Source organism: Elaeis guineensis, chromosome 7 (assembly GCF_000442705.2).
Source record: "Elaeis guineensis isolate ETL-2024a chromosome 7, EG11, whole genome shotgun sequence".
Classification (NCBI taxonomy): domain Eukaryota; kingdom Viridiplantae; phylum Streptophyta; class Magnoliopsida; order Arecales; family Arecaceae; genus Elaeis; species Elaeis guineensis.
Window position 1 is genome coordinate 76,476,441 of NC_025999.2, and position 22,265 is coordinate 76,498,705.

Here is a 22,265-nt window from a genome sequence, read left to right on the forward strand (position 1 = left end):
TCATCGAGCTCGAAGTAGCACCCCCCTTGTTGGTCCAGTTATGCTTTATTGTGACAGCTCTGGAGCCATTGCTCAGGCGAAGGAACCGAAGGCACACCAGCGGACGAAACATATTCTGCGCTGCTACCATCTTATCCGAGAAATCATGGATAGAGGTGACGTCGACCTTCAGAAGATCGACGGAAAGGAGAACCTGGCCGACCCATTCACTAAAGCCATTACGGTGAAGGAGTTCGATAACTTCAAGTCGAAGATGGGTATTAGATACTACACCGATTGGCTTTAGGCCAAGTGGAAGATTTGTTGCTCCTAGATTGATTTTGATGATTACAAAGCAGATTGAAGGGATACAAATAATTTTAAAATGAAAAAATCCTTATGCTCTTCAAGGGCAAAATCATAATTTCACTAAAATTCTGATTTGATAGTATCATTTGATAGAACAAATGATTTGTAAACTATTGGTAAAAATTTCATTATATTTGGACTTATATTTTTGAAGTTATAAAGGTTTGAAGTGCATGAGTCGACTCATGAGTCAACTCATGGCACTGTGAGCTGATTGGCACGCAAAAAATTTCCATGGCACGCTGGATTTTTGACTTGGCACGACCTGTGAGTCGACTCATGAGTCGACCCACAAGGCATGAGTCGACTCATGAGTCGACCTCTGCTGATTTGAGCCAAAAAATCCAGAAATCAGACCTTCTGGTCTGTGCAACAGAAGTCGACTCATGAGTCAACTCCTGATGCATGAGTCGACTCATGAGTCGACCCCTGCGATGGGAAATATCAGCAACGGCTATTTTTTTGCCCGTTTTAATTACCATTTATGCTTCCTAAAATTGCTCTAACGGCTCTTTATCTACCTAAATTATTTTCTCTTGCTTCTAATGCTACAAAATGCTTGAAATGGTGAAAGAAATTGCAGTTTAAATAGCAGATCAAATTGGAGAGAAACGATCGTGGGTGAAGAAGAAGATCAATCGGCAGATCAAAAGAGAGATAAAATTCATTGAGAGGATCCACGAGATAATTTGAGAGAAAAAGAAAAGAGGATCCAAAATCCACACGAGAGATTGTGAAAGAGAAAAGCAAGAGCATTCAAGAGGATCTTTCAAGCCTATTGTTTCAACCTTGATCTAGAGATCGTTCAAAGCTTTCAAGAGATCTTCAATCATCAATCAACCTCTTCTCAAGCATTCAAGCGTTCATCCACTTTGAGAAAATCCGAAAAAGGGGTTCTTCATTTGAGTAAAGCTTTTATTGTTATATTCGCTCATTTAAAGGAGCTGTTATTGTATTAATCTGTGCTCAGAATTTTCTAACTCTTTGTGAGTTTTTGTTCTTATTTTTGGAGGATTTCCAAAACAAGGAAAGGTTGATCCGAACCTGAAATCGGAGTGTTTTGGGTTTACTTGTACCTGAGAAACAAGTGATCTAGCTTGGGATAGCTAGTGTCGGAGTTTCCGACGTTTTGTATTCGGGTTGAATACAAAGGATAGTGGATTGAAATTTCCAAGTAGGATCTTGGGGAGTGGATGTAGGTGCAAGGTTAGCACCGAACCACTATAAATCCTTGTTTTGTGGTGTGCTTTATCGCTTTATCTTATTTCTTTATTATATCCTTGCAATATTGCTTTAGGTAATTAATATTGATTTAAAGTCTTTGTTTTGTTCTTCATAAGTAATCAGTTGGGCTTAAAATTTTTAGAAACCCAATTCACCCCCCTCTTGGGTTGCATAGCTGGGCAACAAGTGGTATCAGAGCCGGTGCTCTAGCCCTTCTTTGATCTAACAATCAAAGAGCCAAAGATCTATGGCAACCCATGTTGGAACTTCTCTAGCCGAGGGCAATCAACAAACCGACCTCTACTTTTCAATGGGTCTAATTACACCTATTGGAAAGCTCGGATGAAGATTTTCATACAAGCACTTGACTATGATATGTGGAGTATCATAGTGAATGGTCCTCACACACCCACCAAGATTATAGATGGTGAGGAGTCAACCAAACCCGAGAAAGAATGGGATGAGGTTGACAAGAAATTGGCACAATTAAATGCCAAAGCCATGAATGTTCTTTATTGTGCACTAGATGCTAGTGAATTTAATCGCATTTCTACTTGTGCATCTGCTAAAGAAATATGGAATAGGTTAGAAGTAACCCATGAGGGAACAAATCAAGTAAAAGAGTCTAAAATAAACACGCTTGTACATAAATATGAATTGTTCAAAATAGAGCATGATGAGTCCATAACTGCTATGTTTACTCGTTTTACTGATATAATCAATGGTTTAAAGAGTCTTGGCAAATCTTATACTAACAGTGAACTTGTAAGGAAGATTCTCAGGTCACTGCCAAGAACTTGGGAAGCCAAGGTGACTGCCATCCAAGAAGCAAAGGACTTGAACACTCTACCTCTAGAAGAGCTTCTTGGATCCTTGATGACTCATGAACTTAGCATGAAGCAACATCAAGAGGATGAAGTCAAAAAGAAAAGAACCATTGCCCTCAAATCCACAACTTCGCCTGATTATGAAACGGATGAATCTGAAGATGAAGAACAGGATGAAGAGATGGCTCTCATCACCCGAAAATTTAAGAAGTTTCTAAGAAAAAGGAAACAGGGGATGAGAAAGAAATTCACAAAAGGGGATCAAAGCAAAGAAAAGGAGAAAGATCAACCCCCTATATGCTACGAGTGCAAGAAGTCAGGACATTTCAAATCCGAATGTCCACAACTGAAGAAAGGTCCCAAGAAGTTCAAAAAGAAGGCAATGATGGCGACCTGGAGTGCGAGTGATGACTCAAGCTCCGACGAGGAAACCTCAACAGAACAAGCCAATCTGTGCCTGATGGCACATGAAAATGAAGTAACTTCTGAATCCACTAGTGAATTTACTTTTGAAGAATTGCATGAAGCATTCTATGATTCAATTGATGAATTAAAGAAACTAGGGAAGAAAAACAAAGAGCTAAAATTGGAAAATCAGTCCTTAGTGAAACAAGCTGAAAATCTTTCAATTGAAAAATTCACCTTGATTCAAGAAAATCAAAACTTAAAGGATGAAATGAACAAGCTGAAATCTATAGTAGATAAGTTCACCTTAAGTTCAAACAAACTAAATATGATCCTTGAAAATCAGAAAGCTATATATGATAAGGCTGGACTTGGTTATAAACCCCTGAAGAAACAAAAATTTCTGAAGGATATTTATTCAAGTAACAAGTCTACAAATATTACTTGTTTTAAATGTGGAAGAATAGGACATAAATCATACACATGTCTTATTAACAAACATGCAAACACAAAGAAAATATGGGTTCCAAAAGGAACCATTCTGACTAACCTGAAAGGACCCAAGAAAGCTTGGGTACCTAAGACAGAAACGTGACCTTTGCTTGCAGGTGTGTCTAGCATCCCAAGAAGGAAACAGAAAATGGTATCTTGACAGCGGATGCTCGAGATACATGACTGGTGATGAATCACAATTCATCACGCTTGATGCTAAGGATGGAGGGATGGTCACCTTTGGAGATAATGGCAAAGGAAAGATCATGGGATAGGTAACATTGGTATCACTCCCTCCAAATATATTGAGAATGTTTTATTAGTTAAAGGTTTAAAGCATAACTTACTTAGCATTAGTCAATTCTGTGATAAAGGGTATAAAGTAAGTTTTGAATCATCTGTTTGCATTGTGACGAGTCCTATTAACGATGGCATTAAATTTATAGGACATAGGCATGGCAATGTTTATATGGTAGACTTGAATGATTTAACTAAATTAGACATACAATGCCTAGTTTCCTTAAATGCTAAAATAAATGAGACTAGTTGGCTATGCATCGTAGACTTACACACATTAGCATGCATTCTCTCTCAAAATTAATTAAAAAGGATTTAGTTCTCGGTTTGCCAAACTGAATTTTGAAAAGGATAGAATCTGTGATGCATGCCAATTAGGTAAACAAACTAGAGTTTCATTTAAATCCAAAAACACTGTTTCAACTTCTAGACCTTTAGAGCTCTTACATATGGACTTATTTGGACCAACTAGAACCACGAGTCTAGGAGGAAAACGATATGGCTTTGTAATTATAGATGATTACTCTCGTTTTACTTGGATTTTCTTTTTGGCTCACAAAAATAAAACTTTTCATATTTTCACTAAATTTCATCGAAAAGTCTCTAATGAAAAAGGGTTTTCAATTCAAAATATTAGAAGTGATCATGGAACTGAATTTGAAAATCAAGATTTTGAAAATTTTTATGATGAAAATGGAATTGGCCATAACTTCTCTGCTCCTAGGACACCCTAACAGAATGGGGTAGTTGAAAGGAAAAACAGAACCTTAGAAGAAATGGCCCGTACCATGCTTTGTGAAAGCAACCTTCCAAGATATTTTTGGACGGAAGCTATTAACACAGTATGTTACATTTTAAATCGTACTTTAATTAGACAATTTTTAAAGAAAACCCCCTATGAACTTTGCAAAGGAAGAAAACCAAATATTGCATATTTTCATGTCTTTGGTTGCTGATGTTTTGTATTAAATAATGGAAAAGAAAAACTTGGTAAATTTGATGCAAAATCAGATGAAGCAATCTTTCTAGGTTACTCCTCCACTAGTAAAGCATTTAGAGTTTTCAACAAAAAAACTTTAATAGTTGAGGAGTCCATACATGTTGTTTTTGATGAATCTAACGATCTTCCTTCAAGGAAGAATGAGGGTGTTGATGATGCAAATCCACTAATAGAAAGTATGAAGAAGATCACTCTGAAAGATTCAGCAACTCCAAAAGACAAGGATCAAGAAGACGAACAAAATGAAAGAGGTGAAGAAATTCAAAAACAACCTCAAGGTACAAATGACCTACCCAAGGAATGGAGGTATGTTCACAACCACCCTAAGGAGTTAATTATTGGTGACCCTATGCATGGGATAAAAACCCGTTCTTCACTAAGAGATGCAGTTAATCATTGTGCTTTTGTATCTCATCTTGAACCTAAAACTTTTGAAGAAGCTGAAAATGATCATAATTGGATTAATGCTATGCAAGAGGAACTTAATCAATTTGAAAGAAATAATGTTTGGACCTTAGTATCAAGACCTAAAGATTATTCAATAATTGGCACAAAATGGATCTTTAGAAACAAATTAGATGAGCATGGAAATGTAATTAGAAATAAAGCAAGACTGGTTGCTAAGGGATATAATCAAGAAGAAGGAATTGATTTTGATGAAACCTTTGCACCTGTTGCTAGATTAGAAGCTATTAGACTTCTACTTGCATATGCTTGCTTTATGAAATTCAAATTATTTCAAATGGATGTTAAAAGTGTATTTTTAAATGGATATATCTCTGAAGAAGTATATGTAGAACAACCACCCGGATTTGAAAATCATGCTTTTCCCAATCATGTCTTTAGATTAAATAAAGCTTTATATGGTCTAAAACAAGCACCTAGAGCATGGTATGAAAGGCTAAGCAAATTTTTATTAAATAATGGTTTCTCAAGAGGCAATGTAGATACAACCCTATTTATTAAAAGAAACCAAAATGATATGCTAATTATACAAATTTATGTTGATGACATAATTTTTGGGTCTACTAATGAATACCTTTGTCAAGACTTTGCTAAGCTTATGCAGGGAGAGTTCGAGATGAGCATGATGGGAGAACTCACCTTCTTCCTCGGACTCCAAATCAAACAATCAAAAGAGGGAATCTCCATCACCCAAAGCAAGTACACCAAGGAACTACTCAAAAGATTTGGAATGGAGAACTGCAAACCAATTGGCACACCAATGAGTCTCTCAAGTAAGCTTGACAAGGATGATGAAGGTAAAAGCGTAGACTTAAAATACTATAGAGGTATGATTGGCTCATTATTATATCTAACTGCAAGTAGGCCTGATATCATGTTTAGTGTTTGCTTATGTGCTAGATATCAATCTAATCCTAAGGAATCTCATTTGAATGCTGTTAAAAGAATCCTTAGATACTTAAATGGTATACAAACTATAGGGTTATGGTACTCTAAGGACTCACAAATTAATTTGTTAGGATATTCAGATGCTGATTTTGCTGGATGTAAATTAGATAGAAAAAGCACAAGTGGAACTTGCCAATTTCTTGGAGTAAACCTAATCTCATGGTTTAGCAAGAAACAAAATTCGGTGGCACTGTCTACGGCTGAGGCCGAATACATTGCAGCCGGAAGTTGTTGTGCTCAAATTTTGTGGATTAAGCAACAACTCGAAGATTTTGGAATCAAACTTAATGAAACACCAATAAAATGTGATAATACAAGTGCCATAAATCTATCTAAAAATCCAATACAACACTCAAGATCCAAACATATTGAAATAAGACATCATTTTATAAGAGAACATGTTCAAAACAAAAATGTAATTCTTGAATATGTTTGCACTGAAAATCAATTAGCCGATATCTTTACAAAGGCCCTTAGTGAGGATAGATTCTGTGAAATTAGGAGAAATCTAGGAATTCTAGATCCATTTGCCTAAAATTTTCAATTTCCAAAGAATTGATTAGAGAGCTCAATTTTCAACATCTATCCTGGTCCCAAAAGCTCAAATTTATCATTCCAAAAAAACTTATCATTGAGCAAAATTCCTTCACTCAAAATTTCAAATTTTTCTGGAATTTATTCACATTTTTCCTGATTTTTTGAACTTCATGAGTCGACCCCCATGAGTCGACTCAATGGCAAACTTGTAAATCCCACCAACTTCCATCGGGTTCATTGTTTTTAAACGGGAACCCTGTTTGTGAGACGACTCATCTTCTCATCGTCTTCCTTCCGAAAGCCATTCTTTCCAACTCTTTTTTGCTCCAAAACCAAGGATTTATCTCGAGGCAATTCTCCCTCCTACTCTCCACCAAAAATCGCCTCCTTGGAAAAGAGATTTCTCGTGCTTTCTCGCATTGCTCGGCGCGGTTGGAACGTGCCCTAGCACTTCATCAAACTTCCAAAATCCACTTCTTTTCTCCACTAAAATTCCTCTTTACTCTCTTGTGATCCCTCCTCCTCTCAATTCAAGTCTTCTTGTCTGCTACTTTATTGGATATGGCTCCAAAGATGAAGCTTCCCCAAAGAAGGAAATCAATCCGTGAGCCTGAAGAAATTGTCCGAAAGAAAAGGCATGTTCAGTCTTCCAGTGTTCCCACTTCAGTTTCAGTACCTGCTCAAGGTCTCTCTCAATCCTCCATAAGTCCCAGTGTAAATCCTCTTTCTGATAGAAAAGTAGAAACCGGAAAAAATATAGATTTTCGGTTCTTTGAGAAAGAAGGCTTTACTTTTGCTACCAAAATTAAAAACCAAGGATGGGAACTCTATTGCTCTCTTAAGGAAGTCACCTATGTTGACCTTGTTAGAGAGTTCTACCAGAACCTACATTATGGAAACGGGTCAGTGACTTCAACAGTCAAGGGGATTGACATATGCTTGGATTCTAGGATATTGGGAGATATACTTCAGTTGCCTAGTGAAGGATACTCATATATGGAACTTCCAATTAAAGAAGAAGGATCAGAATTATCTTAGGAGAAGCTTTTTCAGGAAGTTTAAACAAATTGGAAGCAAAGATATTATCCATTGAGATGAGGGTCCTGCATCAGATTGTAACAAAACTCTTCTTTCCTAGGAGTGGTAGGCATGATCTACTATCTGGCAGAGATGTATGTGTCATGTTTCATATCATCACTCAGACCCCCCTAAACCTCCCTGCACTTATGATAGAGGCCATGAGAGAAACTTTGAATAGATCCAAGGCACACTTGCCTTATGGTATGACCCTTACTAGAGTATTTAGGAGGTTTGGAGTTAGCTGTGAGGGGGAGACATCTACCAAACTCTCACATGTGGACACTTTCAACCAACACAGCCTGCACCGAATGGGAATTACAAAGACTGTTGGTGGTTGGATCAAGGGCTCTGAAGAAAGAGCTGAGGAGAGAGCTGAGGAAAGAACTGAAGACAGAACTGAAGGCAGAGTAGAAGAAGAAGGTCCATCTTCTCCTGTACATGACTTCAGGGAAGCATCACCGGATACCCAGTTCATTCCTAATACTGAGGCTGGCCCTTCTGAGTTTACTAGGATGCCCACACCAGTGTATCAGCCAGAGAGCAGAGCACCTCATTCAGAGTTCAGACTGGCTGACGATCAGATCGAGCATATATCTCAGCGTGTGGCTTCTTTGCTGTCTAGCCAATGGGTAGTACTTCTTTTGCACCTGGAGCTACCTCTTCTGATCAGACCATTACTCCCCACATCTCCACCTTGTTTCAGATGATATCAGATCAGTCCATCAGGATACAGCAGCTTGAGGACACAGTCTGGAGACTTACTGACAGAGTTCTTGACTTGCAGGGGCAAGTCCTTGCATTGGCCCATCCCTAGCCACAGGAGTCTACTATTGAGGTCACAGACCTCACTGCAGAGGCTGGCAGGCTCAGAGGAGCTCTAGAAGGTGGATATGAATTACTGAGGAAAAAGATCCGAGGATCGAGTGAGCATGCTACCACCCAGTTCACTGCTCTACTTCAATCTATTTCCAGAGCACTGAACGTACTTGATTCTATTAGACTCACCCTTTCTGTTCAGTCCCTAGCATCTCAGCGTTCTCAGCCACCCAGTTCATCTCGCTCTCCTGCTCGTGGCAGAGGCAGACGGGATAGAGGACGCACTTCTGATCCATCATCTCCTCATCCTATATCTGATGACTCCGATCATTGACTTATCTTGATCTTTACTAGATCCTAGGTGTTAGTGTCTTGTTCTAGGATCTATACCTTGGGGCCATGTATTGACATTTAGCTGGTTGAATTTTATGTATTGAAATAATTATGATATTAATGGAATCATCTTTTACCTATATTTCTACCTCTTTGTAATGATCATATTTTGGTTATATATTTTCTTCTTGTGGAAATATTGTCTTCTCCTTGTTGTTGTTTGCTGTTGATAATTGCTATATTAAGGGGGAGCAAACATCTGTGAAAAACTCAAAAGGAGAAGAAATTAAAAAATGTTTCAGAAAAAGGAAGAGTTAACTATGTTTGATGATGTCAAAAAGGGAGAGAAATTAAACAAAAATAAAAATTAAAATTAAACAAAAAAAAGCAAAACCCTAAATTATGAGAAAAAGGGGGAGAAATTAAAGAAAAACAAAGATTGGAAGATTAAACCAAACTGGAAAAATTAAACAAAAACAAGAATTGAAAGATTAAACCAAACTTGAGAAATTAAACAAAAATTGAAAGATTAAAAAAAATATATTGGGAAACAAATATTGGAGAAATTAAACAAAACTTTGAGAAATTTGGTATCGAAATTTGGTATCAGACAGAACTTAAACTAAAAGGCATCCATCAAAAGCAAAATCATAAGTACAATGCAAATAAGTATTTTTTTTATATGCTCTGATATATTTCAAAATTCAAACTTGCTCTGATACATCTTTTGAAATTTTATTTACCTTGATACAACTTAAGAAATTTGATTTACTCTGATACACCCTAAAATTTCTTTTAACTTGCTCTGATACATGATAAAATTTGATCTGATACAGTGTGAAATTTTCTCTGACATTTGCTCTAATACAGTGTGAAAGTTTCTCTGATATATTATAACATTTGCTCTAATACAGTGTGAAATTTTCTCTGACATTTGCTCTAATACAGTGTGAAAGTTTCTCTGATATATTATAACATTTGCTCTAATACAGTGTGAAATTTTCTCTGATATTTGCTCTAATACAGTGTGAAATTTTCTCTGATATATTATAAAATTTTTTGCTCTGATACATTGTAAAATCTTTTCTGATATCATTGTAAAAATTATTTTTTCTTGCTCTGATACATTGCAAAAGTCATTTATCTTCTCTTGCTCTGATATATCTAAAACTCAAAATGATCTAATACCCTTTTCAAATCTTTGAGAAAATGGACAAACTATTTTTGCATTTATATTACATGCCAAAAGAATCATACTCTTTTCAAGCATATACACCTATAATGGATTCTTTTGAAATTAATGCATTAACATAAATATTTTTGTTCAAATATTTTGTCATCATCAAAAATGAGGAGATTGTTGCTCCTAGATTGATTTTGATGATTACAAAGCAGATTGAAGGGATACAAATAATTTTAAAATGAAAAAGTCCTTATGCTCTTCAAGGGCAAAATCATAATTTCACTAAAATTCTGATTTGATAGTATCATTTAATAGAACAAATGATTTGTAAACTATTGATGAAAATTTCATTATATTTGGACTTATATTTTTGAAGTTATGAAGGTTTGAAGTGCATGAGTCGACTCATGAGTCAACTCATGGCACTGTGAGCTGATTGGCATGCAAAAAATTTCCATGGCACGCTGGATTTTTGACTTGGCACGACCTGTGAGTCGACTCATGAGTCGACCCACAAGGCATGAGTCGACTCATGAGTCGACCTCTGCTGATTTGAGCCGAAAAATTCAGAAATCAGACCTTCTGGTCTGTGCAACAGAAGTCAACTCATGAGTCGACTCCTGATGCATGAGTCGACTTATGAGTCGACCCCTGCGACGGAAAATATCAGCAACGACTATTTTTTTGCCCATTTTAATTGCCATTTATGCTTCCTAAAATTGCTCTAACGGCTCTTTATCTACCTAAATTATTTTCTCTTGCTTCTAATGCTACAAAATGCTTGAAATGGTGAAAGAAATTGCAGTTTAAATAGCAGATCAAATTGGAGAGAAACGATCGTGGGTGAAGAAGAAGATCAATCGGCAGATCAAAAGAGAGATAAAATTCATTGAGAGGATCCACGAGATAATTTGAGAGAAAAAGAAAAGAGGATCCAAAATCCACACGAGAGATTGTGAAAGAGAAAAGCAAGAGCATTCAAGAGGATCTTTCAAGCCTATTGTTTCAACCTTGATCTAGAGATCGTTCAAAGCTTTCAAGAGATCTTCAATCATCAATCAACCTCTTCTCAAGCATTCAAGCGTTCATCCACTTTGAGAAAATCCGAAAAAGGGATTCTTCATTTGAGTAAAGCTTTTATTGTTATATTCGCTCATTTAAAGGAGCTGTTATTGTATTAATCTGTGCTCAGAATTTTCTAACTCTTTGTGAGTTTTTGTTCTTGTTTTTGGAGGATTTCCAAAACAAGGAAAGGTTGATCCGAACCTGAAATCGGAGTGTTTTGGGTTTACTTGTATCTGGAAAATAAGTGATCTAGCTTGGGATAGCTAGTGTCGGAGTTTCCGACGTTTTGTATTCGGGTTGAATACAAAGGATAGTGGATTGAAATTCCCAAGTAGGATCTTGGGGAGTGGATGTAGGTGCAAGGTTAGCACCGAACCACTATAAATCCTTGTGTTTGTGGTGTGCTTTATCGCTTTATCTTATTTCTTTATTATATCCTTGCAATACTGCTTTAGGTAATTAATATTGATTTAAAGTCTTTGTTTTGTTCTTCATAAGTAATCAGTTGGGCTTAAAATTTTTAGAAACCCAATTCACCCCCCCTCTTGGGTTGCATAGCTGGGCAACAAGATTGTTGGGAATAGTGTCCCAAAGCCAATCGTCAGCCTGTTGACGGTTGTGCTCTTTCTTGTATTAGTATATGAATTATTAATTAAATAAAAATTATTTTAATATTTTTCATCGTAAATTATTTCATCTTCTAATGAACTCCTGTATTGTGGTGAAGTCCTTAGAACTATTTAGACTCGACAAAGGAGGATTTGTCGTTTAGTTCTTAAACCTGTTCGCGACCAAATGATACGTTGTTACCAAGGACAGCAACGTTTATCAAGCATAGGTCGTTGTCTGCCATATGGGTTGGTTGTCCTCTTAACCAAGGAGTGTGGAGACACTGGTATGGCATACAGGTGAGATGTAAGGGTACATCTGCACTGAATGTGACCGACTCCGGAGCTTTTTCTGCTGTCAAGATTTGCTTCGATGGGATATGGGTATAATTATCCCTCCGACCTGAGACTGCCACAGTGACTTGCAAGTAACTCACTGCACTTAGGCACTGGACTACCTGAATTTTTAATTCAGTGACAGAAGGCTGCTGGGTGTAGTCAAGTACTTGACTTGTCGATGCATATGTCAAGATGGGATTGACCACTCCAGTTCAGGAGCTGTGTACTATCATATTTTAATTTAGCAAAATCTTGGCCAGGGTAGTCCTAATGAGGAGTCACAGGACTGTTTGAGTTGAGCACGATTCGGATGATCTGATCAGGATTGACAGTTTAACCCTGAGTCGTCCTATACACAGGGGTCAAAAGGGATGAATTATAGAGTAACCATATTCGCGTAGGTTCTGGATGTTGCGATTGTGACTATTCGACCTATCCAGACGTCAGGTACCATTGCTAGATGGTCACTTCGATTAGTATAAAAATTGGTTCCTGTGCTACCGACTTAGGTTCGAACCTGCGGGATCACACACATTAGAGGTTCCTATCTAATCTGATGGCTGGTGAAGAGTCCCACTGGATTGGGACTCTTCGACCAAGAGTCCTAATGCTGAGGACTCTAGGTCCTACGTGTCTAGAACTCTATGATCGAGAATCAGGATTCTCTGATCATGAGTTTCACACATTTTGGGTATCGGGATCAAGAGTCCCACTGGTTTGGGACTCTACGATCAAGGTTTCATATCGATGGACTTTGATGCCCGATTGTCCATCAGATTTGGACTCAGTATTTATGAGAGGTTTAATTTATGATTTGATCACTAATTAACTTAATTTGATTAAGTAATTATTTTTGGATCAAGTCCAATTGAATTGGATTCAGTTGGGTTTGATCCAATTAGGTTAAGAGTTGACCTAATCGCCAAGATGGTTTGGTCCCTGATCTGATCAAGGGTTGAGCTTAGTCAATTTCTGATTTGATTAGAATTTTATTGAGCCTAATTAAGCCTAATTATGTTGGGTTTAATTTAGTCTAATTGTGTCTAACCTATTTTATTAAGGTTGGTTCAATTAGGTTTGAAACCACCTTTGACTTATCTCCCTGCGCCACCTCACCTGCGCCTATTTGAATTCATGAGAAACAAGTTCTCATGAATTTTTCCCATGCAGAAGCCTTCCCATGCCCCTCCCTTATGCACCATTTGGGTGGATAAAGATTGGTTGGTTGGCCATTCAAATTCAAATGATGTTGGAATTTGAATGGGCAACTAACCCATGCGCCACCTTATCTATTTGTGCGCCCCTTGCTCTACACGAGAAAATATTTCTCATGTAGACTCTCCACACACAAAGAGCCCATGCCCCTCTTTTCTCTCACCTTGAGTGGATAAGGATAGATTGGTTAGCATTTAAATTCAAATTCGATTTGAATTCAAGTGAGAAACCACCTAGCTTTATCCTCTCACGTGGTGAAGACGCGGTCTTGCACTGTTTTAAAAAAGGAAGAGAAGGTGGGGCATGCGCATGACTTTCTTAAAGAGTGAGAGGTGGCGTGAGAAAGGCCTTCTACATGAGAAAAGAAAAGAAAAGAAAAGAAAAGAAGAAATAGAAAGGGCGCAGGATTTTTCTGAGAGTATCCTAGGATTTCTGCCTAGAGTTTGGAAAGTGAGAAGGTGAGCTACGAGTGTCGTGAGTCCACCAAACTTCAAGGAGAGCTTCATCAACCTCTCTACTATCTCTGCTGATAATTCAAAGTATCCGAAGAATCGATAGACACTGATAAATAGAGTTCGATTAGCATCAGCCGTCGAAAGGGTTCTGCAATGAACTAGCATTCGTGAGGAGCCTATCAGACTGAAAGCTTCGTGTGGATGATCCACGGAGGTCAGACATACTGTGTGGCTGAATTACAATGATCAGACCTTCTCGACGGTGATCAGACTGCAGCGATCGACTACCTGCACGAAGATAATATGTTCTGAACACATAACAGTAAAATGTTTACTGTTGAATTCAAAATTTCAAATTTAAATGCATGCTATATATATCATATTTAGATTCTTATGTAGGAGTAATACATGTTAATTAATTAGATTAATTAATAATTTTTATTATAAAATTATAATTTTGAAAAAATTTTAAAATTATCATTTTACCCCTACACTGAAATTCACTTCAAATTGATTATTGGACGTCCAAGAGAGGGGACTCCTTTTTTATAGACTAAGAATTAGAGCTTTTCAAGGAAGGGTGCCATAAATCAATGCCAAAATCTCCTTTTGACATACCAAAAAATTCCAAAAAAAATCTTAGGACATGGAGAAGGAATCTAGAGTCTCACATGCCAAAGAATTTCTTAAAAAAAATTAAAAAAAATAATATGGTGTTAATAATATATTATATAAGAAAAAAAAATTTTCTAGTCTGCATCTTATCTCTAATTCGGATCACATTCGAATGAGGCAAGAGATAATATTATGACTCTTCAGCTATTGCTGACCACCCTTATTGGATCCTCTCTCATGATGCCAAAAATCACAATCCAAATTCAATTAGGTATGGAGAAATTGGTATGGATCCAGATGTGGCGCAAAAGATAAGGATAGAGTCCTAGTCTGACATGGACTCTTCATTTCTAATTCAATTCTAATCCAAATCAAATTTGGATTGAAACCACTGATAGAAATAAATCTAATCCAATTATAAATCTAAATATCTTATCAAATTTTTAATCTAATTAAAAATTAGCTGAGGCCAAATCTTGATCGAATCAGGATCAATTTTTTTTTATAATCGGGTTTGATCATATCAATCCCAATCTGAGTCGAATTGAATCTAATTCAGTTAGACTTATTCCAAAACTCTTTACTCAATCAAATTGAGTCAATTAGTAATCTTATTACTAATTAATTCTTCATAAATGGTAGAATCTTAGTCCCAGTGGGACTCTCTCACAGAGTCCTAATCAAAGTAGGACTCTTCACCAGAGTCGCAATCCAATTGGACTCTTCAGCCATCAGATCTGATCAAATTTTTTTATGCGTATGATCTCATAGGTCCGAACCTAAGCCGATAGTATAAGAACTACTTTCTATACCAATCGATATAACCATTTAGCAATGATGACCTGACGATCGGATAGGTCAAAATATTGTAAAGCAACCTTCTAGAATCTACTGACGTATGGTTACCGTATAATTTATCCCTTTGATCCAAATACTCAAGATAATCTAGAGTTTGATTGTCAATCCTAATTAAGTCGACCACATTGTATTTCAACCTTTCAAATCCATCTCATGGATATCCCTGGTCAAGATTTTGCTAAATTGAAATACACTGATGCATATCTCCTACCAATTTAGAGGGGTCAATTCCATCTTGACTCACACACTGACTTGATAAGTACTTGACTGCATCCAGTATTCTTCTGTTACTAAGTTAGAAACTCAGATGATTCGGTACTAAAGTACAGTGAGTTGTTTACAAATCACTATGGTGGTCTCAGATCGGAGGGATACTTATATCTATACCCTTCACGAGCTATTCTTGACAGTAGAGTGCTTGATACATGGTCACATTCGATGCGAATGTACTCCTACATTCCATCTGGATGCCATAACAGTATCTTCACACTCTTTGGTTAAGAAGACAACCAACTCATATGGCACATAATGACCTACACTTGATATCGCTATCGTCCTAGTAATAGCATATCGTTTGGTTGCGAATATTTTTAAGAACTTAACGACAAATCCTTCCTTATCGATTAATAATAGTCCTAAGGACTTCATTATAACACAGAAGTTCCAAGATGGTCAATTTGTAATAAAAATATCAAATAACTTTTATTAATAAAATTTATATATAATTTACAAGATGAGCACAATCGTCTAACGATTGGTTTTGGGACATATTTTTCAACAACTTCTATTTGGACTAAAGCCAATCGGTACAGTATCGTATATTCATCTTCGATTTATGATCATTGAACTCTTTGATTTCAAGAGCTTTAGTAAATGAATCAATCAGGTTCTCCCTTCCATCGATCTTCTGAAGGTCGACGTCACCTCGATCCATGATATTCCAGATAAGGTGATAACAGTATAGAATATGTTTGGTATGCTGATGGGATCTCGACTCGTTGGCTTGAGCAATGACTTTAGTATTATCACAGTATAACAAGATAGGACCATCAACGGAGGGTACCACTCCAAGCTCGCTGATGAACTTTCGTAACCATACAGCTTTCTTTGCAGTATTGGATGTCGCGATATACTCCACTTCACAAACAGAGTCTACCATAGTATTCTGCTTGAAATTTTTTTAGCAGATTACTCCATCATTTAGGATAAACATATAATCTGACACACTCTTACTATCGTCATGGTCTGACTAAAAGCTGGAGTCGATAAACTCCACAAGTTTCAGATCAATTTTATCATACACAAGCCACTGATCCTTAGTATTTCTTAAATACTTAAGAATGATCTTTACGACCTTCCAATAATTTTCTCCTAGATCAGACTGGTATCTACTCATTATCCCTAATGAGTATACCATATCTGGTCTCGTACATATCATGGCATATATAATAGAACCCACTGTCGAAGCATATGAAACTCTACTCATACGCTCTCTCTCTTAAGGAGTTATCGGACAATCTTCTTTCGAAAGAAAAAATTTTTGGCCTATCGAAAGATAGCTATTCTTGAAATTTTTTATGTTGAACCATTTCAGCATAGAATCTATATACGTAGATTGAGAAAGTCCGAGCAGCCTCTTAGAACTATCCCTATAGATCTTTATCCCTAGGATGTAGGCTGCTTCTCTCAGATCCTTCATGGAGAATTGTGATGACAGTCAAACTTTTATTTTCTATAATGCAAGGACATCATTGTCGATTAAGAGAATGTCATCCACATACAACACAAGAAATATAATTATTGAACCATTTACCTACTTATATATGCAGGGTTCCTCTCCGTTCCTAACAAAGCCATACGTTCTGATCACCTTATCAAAATATATGTTCCAACTTCGAGATGCTTGCTTCAATCCATAAATGAATCTTTAAAGCTTGCACACTTTGGACTCATCTGTAGATATGAACCATTCAAGTTGTATCATATACACCTTTTCGTTTAGCTCTCTATTTAAGAAAGCTATATTCACATCCATTTATCAGACTTCATAGTCCAAGTATGCTGCTATCACTAGCATGATCCAAATGGATTTGAGCATTACTACAGGAGAAAATGTCTCATCATAATCAATACCATAATACTGACAATAACTTTTGATAACCAAATGGACTTTATAGGTCTCCACCTTTCCGTCTGCACCCCTCTTCCTCTTGAAGACCCACTTACACCCTATAGGTTTAACCCCTTCAGGTGGGTCAACTAATGTCCATACATCGTTGACTTTCATGGACTCCATTTCGGATCTCATGGCTTCAAGCCATTTATCAGAGTCGGACCTCTGCATCGCATCCATGTAGGTGATCGAATCCTCATCGTTCTCATCGAGTTCAACAGGATCTCCGTCTTGGATCAAAAAATCTAGGTATCTATTCGGCTGACGCAGTACTCTACCAGATCGTCTTAAGGATGTTTGTTCATTGGACTCCAAATTTGATCTTATTAAATTCAGTTCAGATTCAATCATTGGTGTCGGTTCTTCTACCTGTCGAACTTCGTCAAACTCAATTTTAGAGGTACTTATTCCTTCACTAAGAAATTTTTTTCCAAATAGTGTTTCTTATTGTTGACAAACACCTTTTGTTCAGTAGGCAGGTAAAAGTAATATCCCTTTATTTTCTTGGGGTACCCTACAAAATTACACTTATCGGATCTAGGACTGAACTTGTCAGTTTATAATCGTTTAACATAAGTCGGACACCTCCAGACTCTAAAGTAAGAGAGGTTCGGCCTATGTCCTGACCATATCTCATATGGTGTCTTACTAACTGACTTGCTCGAAATATTATTAAGCACAAGACAGACTATTTCAAGTGCATATCTCCAAAAAAAAATTGACAGAGTTACAAACCGTATCATGGACCGAACCATGTCCAACAAGGTTCGACTCTTCTTTTCTAAGACGTCATTATGCTGTGGTGTCCCTGGAGGGGTCCATTGGGAGAGAATTCCATTCTCTTCTAGATATGTCAGAAATTTACTAGAAAGGTATTCACCTCCTCGGTCAGACCGAAGAGTTTTAATACTTTTTTCAGTTTGTTTCTTTACTTCATTTCGGAACCATTTGAATATTTCAAATGATTCGGACTTGTATTTCATCAAGTAGACGTATCCATACCTAGATAGGTCGTCTATGAACATAATGAAATAGCTGTATCTTCCTCTGGCACATGTGCTTATGGGTCCACATACATCAATATGTATCAGACCCAGCACATCACTGGCTCGTTCATCTTTTTCAGTAAAAGGTGATTTGGTCATCTTTCTTAGCAAACAAAACTCATAGGTAGGTAATGATTTATAATCATCCTTATCAAGAATTTTTTTTGAGCTAACCTATTCATCCTATTCTTGTTGATATGACCTAACCTACAATGCCAAAGGTAGGTATCTGTGACATCATCTATTCTAGGGCGTTTATTTGAAATGTACACTACATTAGGCCTAGATACAACATAGATACCATTGTTCAACTATCCACGTAAAATTGTAACACTATTTAAAATGATATCATAAAAGTTTTTTTTATTGATATTTTATAATTAAAATCGATCAAAGGGCCTATAGAAATAATATTTAAAAAAAAATAGGAGAGTAATGACACTCATTAAGAACAATATACTGAGACTCAAATACAAGCTTGATGATTCCTAAAGCTAGAACTGAAATTGATCTTTCATCTCCAACATTCAGAAATCTCTCGCCTTCTCTAAATTTCCTAGTGACCTGAAGATCCTGCAACGAATTGCAAATATGAATAGGACTTCCAGTATCCAATACCCAAATCATTATATTTATAAGAGAGAAGTTACAAGGTGTTATCATAAAAGTATCTTGTCCAGTAATTGATTGCTTCTTCTTCTTTGGCCTGTTCGGGTCAAGGAAAGCGATATACTGAGAGCAGTTCCTCTTCCAGTGATCCTACTTCTTGCAAAAGAAGTACTCTGCCTAACTTTGATCAGCCTTAAACTTGGGTTTCTGGGACTGACTCCCAGCATCATGCACCTTCTTATTCTTCTTCTTTTTTTCTTTCTTAAAAGGATGACGACTACCCGAAGAAGATCCTCTCACTAGATTCACTATCTCCTTATCGAGCTGGTGACCTTTCTCAAAAGTCTGTAGCAACCCCAACAGACTGTGATAGTCGACTACAGGCTTCGTCGTTCTGAAATGACTGAGGAACGACAGGTAGGACTTGGGTAGAGAGTTCAGGATCGCATCCTTCTCCAGTTGTTCATGCAAAAAAAAATCGAGTTTGCTCAATTTTTCAATCTGCTCGATCATGTACAATACATGATCGGTAACAGATGCACCCTCCCTAATTCGAACATTGAAAATGATGCAACTAGTCTTGTACCGCTCAACATCATCAGGAGTACCAAAAGAATCCTTCAACACTTGAAGCATTTTCTCTGGCTAAGCTTCTTCAAACTTCCGACTGAACTCATCATTCATGGAGGCCCGCATGATGCAATGAATCATGGTGCGGTCGTTGAGCCACTTCAAATAAGTATCTCGGACTGCTCCTCAGATGTTAGGAGCAGGCTCCTCAGATGTTGGATCCATTATCACATAAAGGATCTGCTCGTACTCCAAGACAATCTTTAACTTTCGATACCAATTATCAAAATTCGGTCCGATAAACTTTTCACTGTCCAACAGTGATCGGAGTGACAAGTTTGAGGCCATATCTGCACACAAAAAAAATACAAAGCCTAATTAGCATATGAATTTATTAATCTTAAAGATTTGGATTTAAGTCTAAAGATCCTCTCACTATTTTATACGAATTAGTAGCCTCTACCTCCAATTCGAGAAATTACCTTAATTCCTTAGCGGATACTAGAATCCACACGAACTCCATATAGGCTCGAGGATGGCTCGATCAACCCATATGCACCTATGGGTAGGTTCTCAATCAATTATTTCTCCAAACAACTTCTAGTATTTAATTTAGCCTCAGATATCATTTCAGTAGGCGATGGGCCTCCACTGAAAGTTCTAGTTAGGTCAAACCATTAACATGAACCTACTCAGTGATTCTACCTAATGAGTGATTAGGCTCGATCAATCTAACCATCATTAGATAGTTCAACAGAGTCATTATATGATGAATGATAATTTCATCATTCAAAAAGAACACCAGATGGATGGCGCCTGCAATGTCAATCAAAAATAATGAACCCATTATCACTTACCTTAATAGGAGGCTATGATCTAATAATCATCATAACCAGTTTATTTTAGGGACCTAATAATTTAGAGAGTTTAATCAATTTAGAGAAGAGAGAAGAAAAAAAGATCAATCAGTAGACCACAATCCTCCTACTGACTTCACCAAGTCACTGAATCGGGTTAGATCATGTTGATTGAACTGGCATCTAGATCAGTCACACTGATCGACCTTAATGGCATGGGCTAATTCGAATCACTTAGTGATCTAATCAAAATCTAATTCACCTAATTGGTCAGGTAAGTTAGATCGATGAGAGGGTCTGCTAAGCTTGTCTTAGACACCATCAAAATGGCCAGGTAAGCCGCTTCTAATTAAAACTGGTCAAAATATCAAACTTATCTTAGACATCAATTGGTTAACTAGTTTTAATTTGACCAACCTAATGATTCGGGTTCAACCACTGAGCTACAATCAAGGTCCATTTGGTCTAATCAAAGATATGGACTTGACCATGTATAACTATTGTTGGGTATAAAATACCCTCCAGCCGAAGTTCGTGACAGGAGTGACCCTCTGGGGATCCAACCAACTTCTGACCTCCGACAACGTCTCTTCAAACCTCCAAGATGGCCGAGCCTCCGCGACACTCCCAAGTTTTGCCGACGGACGGGACCCCACCAGCGCCGACCGGATTCTTCGCGACGTCTGGACTCCTACGGGAGTCGGACTCCACCTGCGACTTCACCTGCAGGCTTCGCCCGGGCTCCTACGGGAGCCGGACCTCGTCCCCAACTCCGGCTGCAGGTAAACTCCGTCCGGACTCCTACGGGAGCTGGACTTCGCCCCTGACTTTAATTGCAAGTGGACTTCATCCAGACTCCTACGGGAGCCGGACTCCGCCCGCGACTTCACCTGCAGGCTTCGCCCGGGCTCTTACGGGAGCCGGACCTCGTCCCCAACTCTGGCTGCAGGTAAACTCCGTCCGGACTCCTACGAAAGCCGGACATCGCCCCTGACTTTAATTGCAGGCAGACTTCGTCCGGACTCCTACGGGAGCCGGACTTCGCCCACGACTCCAACTATAGGCAGACTTCGTCTGGACTCCTACGGGAGCCGGACTCCACCCACGACTCCAACTACAGGCAGACTTCGTCCGGACTCCTACGGGAGCCGGACTCCGCCCGCGACTTCACCTGCAGGCTTCACCCGGGCTCCTACGGGAGCCGGACCTCGTCCCCAACTTCGGCTGCAGGTAAACTCCGTCCGGACTCCTACGGGAGTCGGACTTTGCCCTTGACTTTAATTATAGGTGGACTTCGTCCGGACTCCTACGGGAACCGGACTCCGCCCACGACTTCACCTGCAGGCTTCGCCCGGACTCCTACGGGAGCCGACTCGTCTCCAACTCCGGCTGCAGGTAAACTCCGTCCGGACTCCTACGGGAGCCGAACTTCGTCCCTGACTTTAATTACAGGCAGACTTCGTCCAGACTCCAACGGGAGCCGAACTCCGTCCATGACTCCAACTATAGGCAGACTTCGTCCGGACTCTTACAGGAGCCGGACTCCGCCCACGACTCCAACTACAGGCAGACTTCGTCTGGACTCCTACGGGAGCCAGACTCCACCCACGACTTCACCTGCAGGCTTCGCCTGGGCTCCTACGGGAGGCGGACCTCGTCCCCAACTCTGACTGCAGGTAAACTCCTTCCGGACTCCTACGGGAGTCAGACTTCGCCCCTGACTTTAATTGCAGGTGGACTTCGTCCGGACTCCTACGGGAGCCGGACTCTGCCCACGACTTCACCTGCAGGCTTCGCCCGAACTCCTACGGGAGCCGGACCTCATCTCTAACTCTGGCTGCAAGTAAACTCCGTCCGGACCCCTACGGGAACTGGACTTCGCCCCTAACTTTAATTGCAG